Source organism: Acartia tonsa, chromosome 11 (genome assembly GCF_053477335.1).
Source record: "Acartia tonsa isolate MP-2025a chromosome 11, ASM5347733v1, whole genome shotgun sequence".
Classification (NCBI taxonomy): domain Eukaryota; kingdom Metazoa; phylum Arthropoda; class Copepoda; order Calanoida; family Acartiidae; genus Acartia; species Acartia tonsa.
In genome coordinates this window covers 12,687,274-12,699,598 of record NC_137270.1, presented here as the reverse complement: position 1 = coordinate 12,699,598, position 12,325 = coordinate 12,687,274, and the positions used below count along the sequence as shown (strand labels likewise).

At 30.5% G+C, this 12,325-nt stretch overlaps 1 protein-coding gene across 2 annotated transcripts in view; it reads left to right on the top strand.

Annotated features, from left to right (window-relative positions):
• The window catches only part of LOC145331048 (uncharacterized), a 456,415-nt gene that overhangs the window by 321,383 nt on the left and 122,707 nt on the right, over nucleotides 1–12,325 (top strand). The window lies entirely within an intron of this gene.

Below are 12,325 nucleotides of genomic sequence, written 5' to 3'. Positions count from 1 at the left end.
ATAACTTTAGCTTGGGTAAAAGCTGACAAGAATGTCAAAATTACTATAGCCGCCAACATTTTATTGCTTACTGATTCTTCACTTATTTTTTTATCTTTTTTGTTGTTTTTCTGTATTTTAGTGTACAAAAGATAAGGTTTTAATATAAATAAACATTTTTTATTAAAAATACGTCAATTTGATGAGAATTAAGTAGCTCATATCACAAATTAAGACGAAAATCTTAACTTAAAACCTACTTTTATGAAAAAGATCTACTCAATTGGAGTTTTCTATGTTATTTCTGTAATTCAATTTACTGTATATGTTTAAACTTTTTTTAAGTTTATTATTTATCATTGCTGTGTTTTTATGTACATAATTGTAATGTTAGTATTATCTTTCATTTTAAAATGATAATTTTTAGAAACAAACTTATCATTAATTATAAAGATTGATGTTAAACTTAACAATAACAATTATGTCCATAAGAAGCGCAGCATTTAAGAGCTTAGATTATTCTAGGCAGGGTTGATTGGAAATGTAAATATATTAATAATAATTTTATTTTTCTTAAATTATTTCTCTCTTTAAAACATTTATAACCTTTATTGATGGTAGGTAAATAAACAGTGTCCTAACTTTTCCACCAATAATTTCAATCTATAAAAGTAGTAGTTTTGTTTATCATAATTGGGGGTGTACATAATTTTGCTGTCTATTGTCTTATGCCTTAAGATCCCTGTTTTTAGGGGAACATAGTTGAATCTGCTATAATAGACTACAAACGGAAGGACGTACGGCCTTGATTTTCTTGTGTAGTAGCCCTGATTCTAAAAAATAAGAGTAATAGCCATTTTCCTTACTTTTTAACCATTGCTGGTATTTTTAAAGATCAAGTGCGATTTTAGAAGTTTTAGCGATTCTAATCAAAGTTAATCCTTTAATGTTTGTGGATTTTTTGTTTATTTTTTTTACTTTTTTATCCAACTACCCTTTTCCTAACCCTAAACTTTAAAAGTTAATTTATGACTTCCCCATCTTTTAAAAATTGAGAATTGTTAATTAGCTAGATCAATAAACTAAAGAAACACAAACATTGAAAAATCAAAAATGACTAAAAATCACCAAAATTCCCCCAAAACGCATTTGATCCTTAATATTTTTTTTGTTTCACTTGTTCTACATTTATATCTTGGAATGTGGTCGATTATAGGATACAGGGATAGGTTAATAGAAGATAAATTGATCTACCTATGTCTAATGAATATATTATTACTTGGATGTTACACCAGATTTTTATGTTTTCTAATAAAGTGAAAATTAATGTAAAATTGTCTATAATGCAATACTATACATGATTTTTCATTATAGCTGAGAACCGGTTCTATTTGGTTTCGGAGCCATACTGAAAACCCATTTTTAACAACTAACTAAGAAAAATCCATATGAATACAGGCTTATGTTGTTATAATAACAGTAAAAAAGTTTGTCAATCAATAATAAAATCAACTCAAATTAGTTTTTTTATGATTTAATTTGAGGAAAGATTAATTTATCTTCCAATGACCTACTCCTGTATTCCTGAGAGTGAAGTAAATGTAAAGCTATTCTAATGATTTATTTTGGTTTCGTATTTCCTTGTTTTTTATGCCATTCTTATTTCATGAAAGTTGATACTTGGCTGGGTGGTGTGCAGGGAGGAAGGGAGGGGACATTGGAATGTAAATTAAATTTTTACTTAAATTTTTTCATTATTTGGCGCATTTTTTATATCTGTATTGGGTTGTTGAAATAAGCAGTGTCCAAATGTTTTTATAAGTAGTTTTATTGTTTTTTTTAAGGAGTAATTTTGTTTATCATCATTGGAGATGTACCTCAGTTTATAATTCATTGTCCTATCCCTTAAGTTTCCTGACTAGGCGGCGTGTGATAATAATTTATAATTCTATCTTTCAAATATGCAGATATATAAATATGGCTTGGCTTATCAGATATGCTTCATATAGATCATATGGATGGTTTTAGGCGATTTCATAAAACACAACTTCTGAAGTGAATAGGCCTATAAAATGAATCTGAGCTGAATCTTTAAATCCTTTTAGTGGTGTGCCAGATCGGGGTGAGCCAACTTTCCACCAATGAGAGCACAGCATTTTATGAAATGCCGCGCTGTGATTGGCTGAAATTCGGCTCACCCCGAAATGGCTCACCACTAAAATGATTTAAAGATCCAGCTCTGGTATTTTTTCGCAGTTTTAGTATTATTTTGGTTGGTACTTTTTAAAGGAATGCCTAAAAATGTTAAAGGAAATAAGGCACAGTTAAAATACATTTTCTAAAGAATGTTTTACTTAAAAGTTAAAAAGAAGTTTGATATTTCATTTCGATTTTGTATGCTACTTAATGTATCTGAAACGGCTTCACTTGATGGGGAGTTCTAATTCTTATCTAAAATAACGACGAAAAAACCTTTTTTCATAGTATCATTTTCTCACTTTACATTATATGAATATTATATTATTATCGCATCGTTTTCAAGCCCCGAGGTGCTTACAAAACTGGTATGAATTTAATTTTTATTTTAATATTCGTGAAATTATTTTCTGCGATACGATACTATACATGATTTTTCAGTATAGCTAAGAACCGGTTCTAATCCAGCGGATATTAATCAGTTTCGAGTTTCGAAGCCATACTGGAAAAGAATATCTAGACATAATATGAGGTTTGTACTTATATAAACGAAAGGGCAGTAATCTTTTTTCATTTTAAAAACGCATAAGCTTTCATAAGAATTAATAAACCTTCAATGTTGGCAGTTAATGTAGTAAAATCTTTTTATTTCTCCACTTTTAAGTGATAGGAAAAAAGGAAGAGATAAGAAAAAACGGTCTCATCTCTTTTAGGGACATTCCTCTTGGGTGGATTTTAAAACATCTTTTATTAGCGGACATAACAGGGAATCAAGGATAGGTCATTTTAAGATAAATTTAACTTACATAAAATCAAAATAGCTCAGTTGTGTCCTCTATAAACTGAAAATATCATGAGTTTTAATATGTCTGTCGTTGACATATCCCTTTATCCCTGTTTACATTCTAAAATGGACTTTCACTCTTAAGATAGCAAAATCTGACCATAATGTAAGCTATAAAAAAAATTCCAGTGGCTTTGAAACCGATTAATATTTGCCGGATTAGACCCTCAGCCATACTGAAAAATAATGTATATGATCATATTACAGATAATTTTCGGTCCATAAGAGCTAACAAAGCTGGTTTTCATCCTTTATTTTTGTTAAATTTGATAACCGCAGAAAGCTGTCTATAATAATATGCGAAGCTTACTTTCATAAATAACAACTTTATTGCTAAATAGTAACTTTGGCTTTAAGTAATATTATGAAAACACCGGCAATAAAAAATGACCCAAGTAGTTTTTGTAGGAAGAATTTTTTGTAATTTATTTCCTGCTAGGTATGTAAGTAAAAAAAATGGGTCATATGGTGGTTTCCCGTAAAGTGCCTAGTCGAGCGCAGAACCCCCTCTAGTTGTTTTTAGATAAATTTGAAATAAGAGGTAGTTTTTTGTGTGTTTATACTTTAGGCTAGATTAGGTTAGTTTATATTAGTTACCCCGAAATCCCTCAGTGCTTACAAAAAATTTTTAAAAAATATCTCCCTCCCCTCTTATTTTTGATATTTTTTAAATGTTGGGAGGGGGGGGGGTGGAGGGCGGATAACCATGGATGGAGGGACCAAAATACTATAAATTATACTGGTCCTGTAAAAAATCAAATAAAAGTTCTCTTATTCATTGGCTCCTAAACCGTACGGACTTTTTAAAACAAAATTGGGTGGAACAAACCAACATTGTCCAATTTTTCCACAAATAATTATAAACTACAAAAGGCATTATTTTGTTTAACACAATTGTGGGTGTATATGAATTTATCACCAATTGTCTTATTCTATAAAAGTAAATGGTAAAAATTGATTCAAAATAGCTCTTCCTTTAGAATTTGTTTTACAGTAATTCTCTTATTTTAATTTTCTTTTGAAATAGTGACCTACTTACCCGTTTACAGCTTTTTAAGTATTTTAATTAATTTCAATAGAAGAAAAGTAAAAGAGAAGTAATTCAAATTAAATTATACGTTTTAAATTTTTTAAACTTTTTAAACTGTTTTAGGTATGTCAAATTTTTATCAATAAAAAGTAAGAAAAAATTAGGTAAAATACATGAATAATTTGATAGATAGATAGATAGATGGATAGTGAAATATGAAAATAAGGTAAAGGGACAAATAAACTTTACTTTACTTTACCAGACATGCGTACAAGACTATCTAATAGAGTAGTTTTGCTATAAGCATAAACTTTCTATAAAAGCATTAAAATTTATTAGTTATTGTGACCGAACGATGAAATATAATTAAAGAACATTAAATAAATCATTTTATGGGTGTTTTGTGCGATTATGTGTGTGTGTGTGTAAGTGTGTGTGTGTATGTGTGTGCGGCTGTTTGTGTGTGTGTGCGGCTGTGTGTGTGTGTGTGTGTGTGTGTGTGCGTGTTCATGTTGACATACAATGGGCAAATTTAATCTTATTGCAAATATTCTGTGGGTTTCAAAAATTTTACTTCTAGATGTTCTTGTAAAATCACAAAAAAAAACATTTTATAAAATTATGATGCTATAGGCAGAATTCTAAATAACAGAGAAGCAGTTTATAGTGACTAATAAAAAATGACGTCATACAATACAAACAATCAATGATATACGTCAGTATACACTGTAATTTACCAATGGTAAAATGTATACTGGCCTATTATTGGTCAATTGTACTGTATGACGTCATTTTTTATTAGCCACTACAAGCTGCTTCCATATTAGAGTTCAGTGAAGATAATTTAATCCATCAATGTTCATATTTGATGTTATTTTGTAACTGAACTTTGTTATGCTAAAGATGTCAGCTGCTATGTCAGTCGCGTAATAATAATAGTAACTGTAGGAGGAATGCATAGGCTTTAGGCCAAGCGACTATTTTTGCCAAGGCATTTTCACTTCTTCATTAATTATTTTCAGCTATATTAAATATCAGCAGTAGAAACCATTTTAAGGTCTTCAGTTATAAAGCAGTTCTGGCCCATATATTTTTTGCTGTTTGGTTTTCCGTTTGTCAGGTCACAGAAATTATACACATACACACACACACACATACATACATACACACACACACAAAATTTTACCCATTGTTATGGAAAATTGACGACCAAACAGGGATAATTATTCTGAAGAAAATAAAAACTCCCATCAAATTCTTATGGGGTGTGTGTGTCAACACCCCCTGAAAGATAGCAGGGGGGTAAAATAGTATCAACATACAATTATTTATGTAGATTACACGACAATAATTAAAGTAACCATTGCTGACATTATTTGAATTTTGTTATTCTATGACTTAACAATAAAAATTGAAATAATCAAATAATGTAGGAGCTTTTTAAATACTATTATTATTATTTCTAAAGTATTTTCCAGTATGAATTCAAAACCGATCAAAATCCACTGAAAAGAACCAGTTTATTAGAGTTTTACTTAAAAATCATGTATCGTTTCGTATTACAGACAATTTTTACGAAATTTGTTTAAAAATTCTAAAAACCCTTGGGTAAAAATATTTACCATTTTACTTTCCGCGGAAAACAGTCTATAACACTCATATTCATTCGAAAAAAAAACTATGTCTAGCATCGGATTATATGCGATAAATAACTATTGCCCAATTTTTATGCCTGTCCGTGGCCACAACCGCCCAAGGCCTAAGGAAGGGCAGTTTCGCTGCCATTTTTTGCCATCTTGTCCTTAAATTTTACATGGAAAATGGTCAAGGATAGGTCAATGAGGGATATATAACTCTTCCTCCAATAAATATACAGCATTATAAGTTTGTCTTTGTTGCATTAAATTTGGAGAAAAGAAAAAAGTTAAGAAGAATAAGTTATCTGCCATGGACCTATCCTAGAACACCCTGTATAATTTTACATGCAAGATTTTACATTATTTTTTATGTATTTTAATGTCTGTCTATTTTCTATCTGTTCTTTTGAAATTTTACTCTTATGGATGAATATTGAATATACATATGGTGAGGGGAAAATTTGTTGTAAATTTAGCTTGCTGATATGATCCTCATTTATTGGTCAGTTCTTTCATCCAGTAGGACGGGATAGATGGAGGGTTTCCCATTTTAGCCAGCTACCTGCGTCATTCTATCAGAGTTCATGAAAATTTGTTATTTGGTGCAACATCCAAGTATTAATATATCGTATTAAATTATGCTATTAACTCAAATTAGCATTTTCTTTTTTTTTTTTCAAGAAGTCAATTAATCCAATATAAAAAAATTTATGACATAAAAATATTATCAATTAAATTTCTAAAATCAAACACGTCTAAAAATAAAATAAAAAATAATGGCGAAAATTTTTTTATTTTTTTTTCAGATTTTTTTCCATTCTAAAACTAATAGAGAAAATGCCATTAATAAGCAAAAAATTATGACTAAGGGGGAGAATGGTCAAACATCCTCCCCCTTAAAAGGTATGTTTGGAGTAGATACTAACCCCCTCTCTCTTTCTGCTGGAATCGACATTCCAGACATACCGATGCCTCAAAATTTATATGGGGGAAAATTGGGAGGAATTTCATTACAAAATTTTTTTAATTTTATAAAGATGAAAATAATAAAGGTCTAATTTTAATATAATTATTAATATTTACTAGACAGATAGACCTAATATCTTGGGGGGATTTGATAATTTTATAAGGATGTGGGACGTTTGGTTTCCCCCACCCCCTCCTATTTTTCCCATGATAGTTATATGTATATTAACTATGTTAGCCCAGGGCGGAAGGGGACGATGGGGGTTAAATTAATTTAGGATCCAATCTTCTACTTAACAAATAGTTACTAGCTATTAAAAACACAATTTGGTGTATTAAAATTTAGGAAAGATTAATTTATTATTCATTGTCCTATCTTTGTATCCCTGTATATTAGCTACAACACTACAGCTGTTGTTTCACTCCAGTCTCCCTCCCCACCCCCATAACCAACAGCGCAACAGAACCTAGACATTGATTCTTTAAATTAGGGAGGTATATTTCAATCCACCCTTCCCCCCCCCCCCCTCCTTCACTAAAATTTTAAAGATAGACCAGATGTCTTGGAACGGAGGGGTACCTGCCTACGGAGCGCCCCACACCCCATGCCCTCCACCCCAAATGGTGTTTCTCGGTGGCGCGGAGCGCCCCAACCACCCCATCCCCCCCATGTCTAACCATCAGTCGTATGGTAGTGCCTACCAAAGCCATATCTCTCTGTCCCTACATATTTTTGAATTTTTGAAAAAATTCATGTTATGACATAAAATTAATATAAACATACATTTAAAAGTGTAATAAACAGTGATTTTTTGCAATTGTAGTGATTTTTTTTAATTAAAGTGATTTCATAACTAAAAACAAGAAATAGTGAAGGTTTTTTTAGCATTTAATTGCTCAAAAAAAAGATTCTTTTTGTGTGTGAACCAATTTTGGAATTTTTGGGGATTGTTTCAAGAAAAAAAAACGAGAATTGTGACCTATAAAAAGAGTGAAAAATTATGTCTTTATGAAAATAGACATATAAATCTAAAGATGATGTCAATGAAACGGGTCGCCCTTAGGACCTCCCCTGCGCCCCTAGCTTGCTGATATTGGCATATTTTCATAAGGTAGGAGAAATAATAATGGTTTACATTAAGAAGAACTAGATTAAATCAGGGATCTTAAGGGATAAGACTATACTTGATGTACATATCAGATGAAGACAAACAGTATTATCAAAATTATTGGTTGAAAAATTTAAGTCAACAGCAAATTTGAGCCAACTATTAAAGATTTAATAAAAGTGTCTTAGCTTCAAGTCAACGGCAACGACTTAGAGGACTAGTTTATAAAACTTTGGGTTTCAGTGTAATTTACAGATGAATGTCCCCTCTCGTCTTTTTTTTAAGGAGGATTTTAATCTTATTGATAAAAGTACTTATACAATGAAAATTAATCAAAATGTAATGTTTTATGATATTGTCATAAAAATCAATACAATAAAGAAACTTTTGACTGTCAGAAAATAATTTTCTTTAAATTAAAATATTACCCTTAATCTTACGAGTAAAATTCTGTCTTTAAATAGATTTAACGCCATTTTTACCTTATTAAATAAAATGAATATAACTATAATTACAGAAAAATGAAGAAAAATAGTTGAATTTTAAAATGTCAAAATTTGATATTTCTATTTCTATAGTACAATTTCATAGTGAATAATCTTATATAAACGGAAACTTCAAAGTTTTAATACAGAGATAAAACAGTGGATAATAGCATAATATTAATGGATATTTTTTCCAGTATGGCTTCGATACCAATTAATATCCACTGGATTAGAATCGGTTCTAAGCCATAATTAAAATATTGCATCTTATTACTGACGAATATTAAAGTTAAAATCCTTGTAAGTCCGGGCTTTCGGTACCTCAGGGCTAACAAAACTGGTTTTAATCTTATAATTTTCCTTTTAATATACGCGGAAAGCTGTCTGTAATACGATGCTATTAATAAAAAAAATTCCTTAAACTAAACGTTTTTAAAAATGAACAAAAATTTAATTGTACCTTTATTACTAAGATTCTGCCTTTGCTAGTTGATATATATTAGAGGGGACGACAGTGTTGTAGATTAAATTAATCCAAAGTGTCCTCTCCTTCCATGGCCCTTAAGGCAATATTGGGTTAACAAAACATATGGGATGGCTAAACTTCAAAATATTTCAAGGTTTAGTTGGCTTTTGGAACTACATTTTTATGACGTTTGATTGGTTTATTAGGCTAGTTTTAGAAGCGAAGCTACTCAATAATTAAGTTATATCTGTATGTTATTTTTAGAATTGTATCAATTAGGCATCCCCAGAAAATGTCTTTTTAGTATGGAAAGTGTTTTTTATGATTTTCAATCCTAATGTTTTAAAAATGTAAAGAAAAATAATTTACGATGGCTCTCCATTGCTGATTGAAGTCTCTATTTTTTAAGTTAAAAAAATATCTTGAAATTGAAACGGTCAAATGATCTTTGTATACTCTATTTCTATTTCAAAAACAAGGATGACAACATCCATATAAGCTGAGTTTAACAAAGCATATATATATACAAACGAAATTTTCTTTCAAGTAATAATGTAGTGGCGTGCGGTAGAGGGGTGTTCTAAAAATTAAGTTATGCTGGGCATTTTTCACCTTCAAATGGTGTAACTTACCCTGGCGAATCTCTGTGCATGACACTGTAACAATGTATTCAATATTCGACATATCTAGAAGTCATAAAAAAAACTTCAGTGTAAATTTACTTAAAAATTACTCCTTAACAGGATGCTAAATATGGACATATTATATTTTCAGGCTAAACTATAGAAATCCTTCGTTCTAGGAATCTTTATTTTCAAAACAAAAGAATATTATCAAAATTTTTGTTGAAAGAATCAACATGTTTGAAATTAACTTTTAAGTAGAAATGAAAGAGTTGCTACGCCTTTTAAATTGTACAGAATTGTTTTAGAGAATGATAGAAGCTATCCATTTTGTACGGACGGACGTGCGGACCTAATTATATAAAAGCTTCGCTAAAAAATGGGATAGCTTTTTGAAGTGTTTTAATTCTTTGGTGTCATTTTTACACCCTTCCACCCCTCCCCCCTTGAAAAAATATTTTTCAAAGTGCACGATCCAAGTAAGTAGGGATAAGGACAGATTTTAATCTATTTGAATCATGTAATTCTTGTGCGGGGGGAAGTCAGTATAGCTTAAAATGACCCAAGGGCAATCACAGAGGTTATTGAAAGGTACAAACAATTTGGATCGGTATATTCCGAGATTTATAGCTTTAGACAAAAAACTTACTACTTTATATTAAACTAGCAGCTTCGCCCCTAGCCTCTAGGTGCTTTGCCCCAAGAGGTTTGATAATTTTTAAGAGAAAAAGACAAATTTTTTTTGCGGGATTTTTTTTTTGGGGGGGGGGCTAGTCGACCCTCCTTTTTTAATTTTAAAAAGAATTTTTATTTGGGGTAGTTTTTCGATAGTTTCATAGATACCAGCAGCGTAAATAACTTGGACTTACTTTCATTTAGTTAAAGTAAAAAAGTAGGTATGCTATAACAAAAACTCAGCTGTAAATTTTATGTTAAAAATAATCCAACAAAAAGTTATAATTTTACAATGAAATAAACTGTATAACAGTGTATTGTATGTCTTGATTAGTTCAATTGACCCTTAATATCTCTTTAATGGCGCAAATCCTTTTCTTGTGTGTAAATTGGGGACAAAATGCGGTGACTGGAAATTCAGACTACGATTTTGTACAGTTCATAATATGTATATAGGTTTTTCTTAGGGAGGTTGGAGACATTAGACTGTAAATTACACTGGTACCCAAAGTTTTCCAAACTTGTCAACCAATAATTTTAATCTACAGAAGGGGAAATTATGTTAATCATCACTGGGGACGAAAAACACTAAAATTTGTTTATTTGATTTTGTACTTTTTTTATTTTAATACATTCTCAAACTAATGGGTAACTATCACTAAAAATACATTTTTGAAGCTCATATATGTTGCTATTTTGTACCCTTAAAGATACCCTCTAAAATTTCATGTTATTTTAACTACAACAACCATGTACATTACTACATTAGCAGTACAGTAAAAAAAAGGGTGGTGTTTAAAAAAATTGGATTTTGTTAAAAAATAGATTTAATCAATTTCTCCGAATTTCAAGCAAAATATAATTTTGAATTATAATGAAGTATTGTCGATAAACAATGACACTCATTTAAAAATATTATGTATTTTATTCAACTCAATTAAGCCAACGTATATATTTAGTAATAAGATATTTCGGAGGAAAAATAGTTTTATTTGGAAGGTCCTTTTAAAGCAACAAAAGGCATGATTCAAAAATTTTTGAGTACCCGCTCGTGCCTATAGTGTTTCCGTGAAATTGTACATAAATTATAAATAGCAAATCTACATTATGTGATAAGATTTTAATGACCATATTATCAGTTTAAAATTCACAAAATAATTTTTTTTTTAAATATCAGCAATGTCCTATTGTCGAAAAGCAAAACAAATTTTATTATGTCGACTATAAGTGGGCATACCTGACATGATTTTTGTTCTCTATTGTCCAAACTAGCATTGGGGCAAGGTTATCGTCCATTGTTAAATCCCTGTCTTATGTACCTTAAACTTGGAATGTAGTGCGTTTTTTTGCATTTTTGTGCTGCTTTTTATGAACACGTGTTCTATATTCGTGACAGAGGATAGAGAATTGGACGGGGGAATACAAAAGAGGATAAAAAGGGATTAAAATCATCTTTCTATCTATTTTTTATCATATTTTTTATAATCTACTTTAAGATTTTGGCTTTTGGTTTATCTAATTTTTTGTGTTCCTCCTTTGGTGTTGATATTATTTAAAGATAAGACTTTATTCATTATCAAAATTACGTTTTTTGGAAAATTTTGGTCTGCCCTTAAGGAAAGGGCTGCCTGACTGTCATACATGCTACACAAGACGTTAAATTTTATATATTGAAAGTTTCTTGATTCTATTCTGTGTATTTTTGACAACAGAACATTTACATGCTTTATAACTGACTCTGTCCGTTTGTCCAACCATGATTTTTGTGCTGTCTTACATAAAGGCTCTTGCAATAATAAGTGAGCCGTCAAAAAAAGAGTATGTAAAAGTTCTAAGGAAAGTTTATTTATATTCCATTGTTATATTACTGTATTCCCTACAAGGGGCGTCCATTTTAACCCCCCCCCCCAAAAAAAAAAAAAAAAGATTGGACGTCCTTATTCCCTGCAGAGTAAAGATAATCAAATCATGATTCAGATTAATCAGAAGTATTAATAATTGTCCTATCCCCTCCCTCCCCCTTTATTTTTTTTATTTTCAGGGATACAGGGATAGGTCAATGGCCTTTCATCATAAAATTATATTTTCCAATGGCTTATATCCAGTTTGAATCTGTATTTATTGTTATGACGACAACATTTACCTCGACATTGTGTATATCATAAACCAATACAAGCATGATCTTGAAAAGAAGGGACCCTCAGGCGGGCTCTAAATTATACTGGTACCCAAAGTCTTATAAACAAGTCCTCATTCGAAGACTTAAAACCTTTAGATATTTTTTATTAGATCTTGATTGGTTGGTTCAAAATATC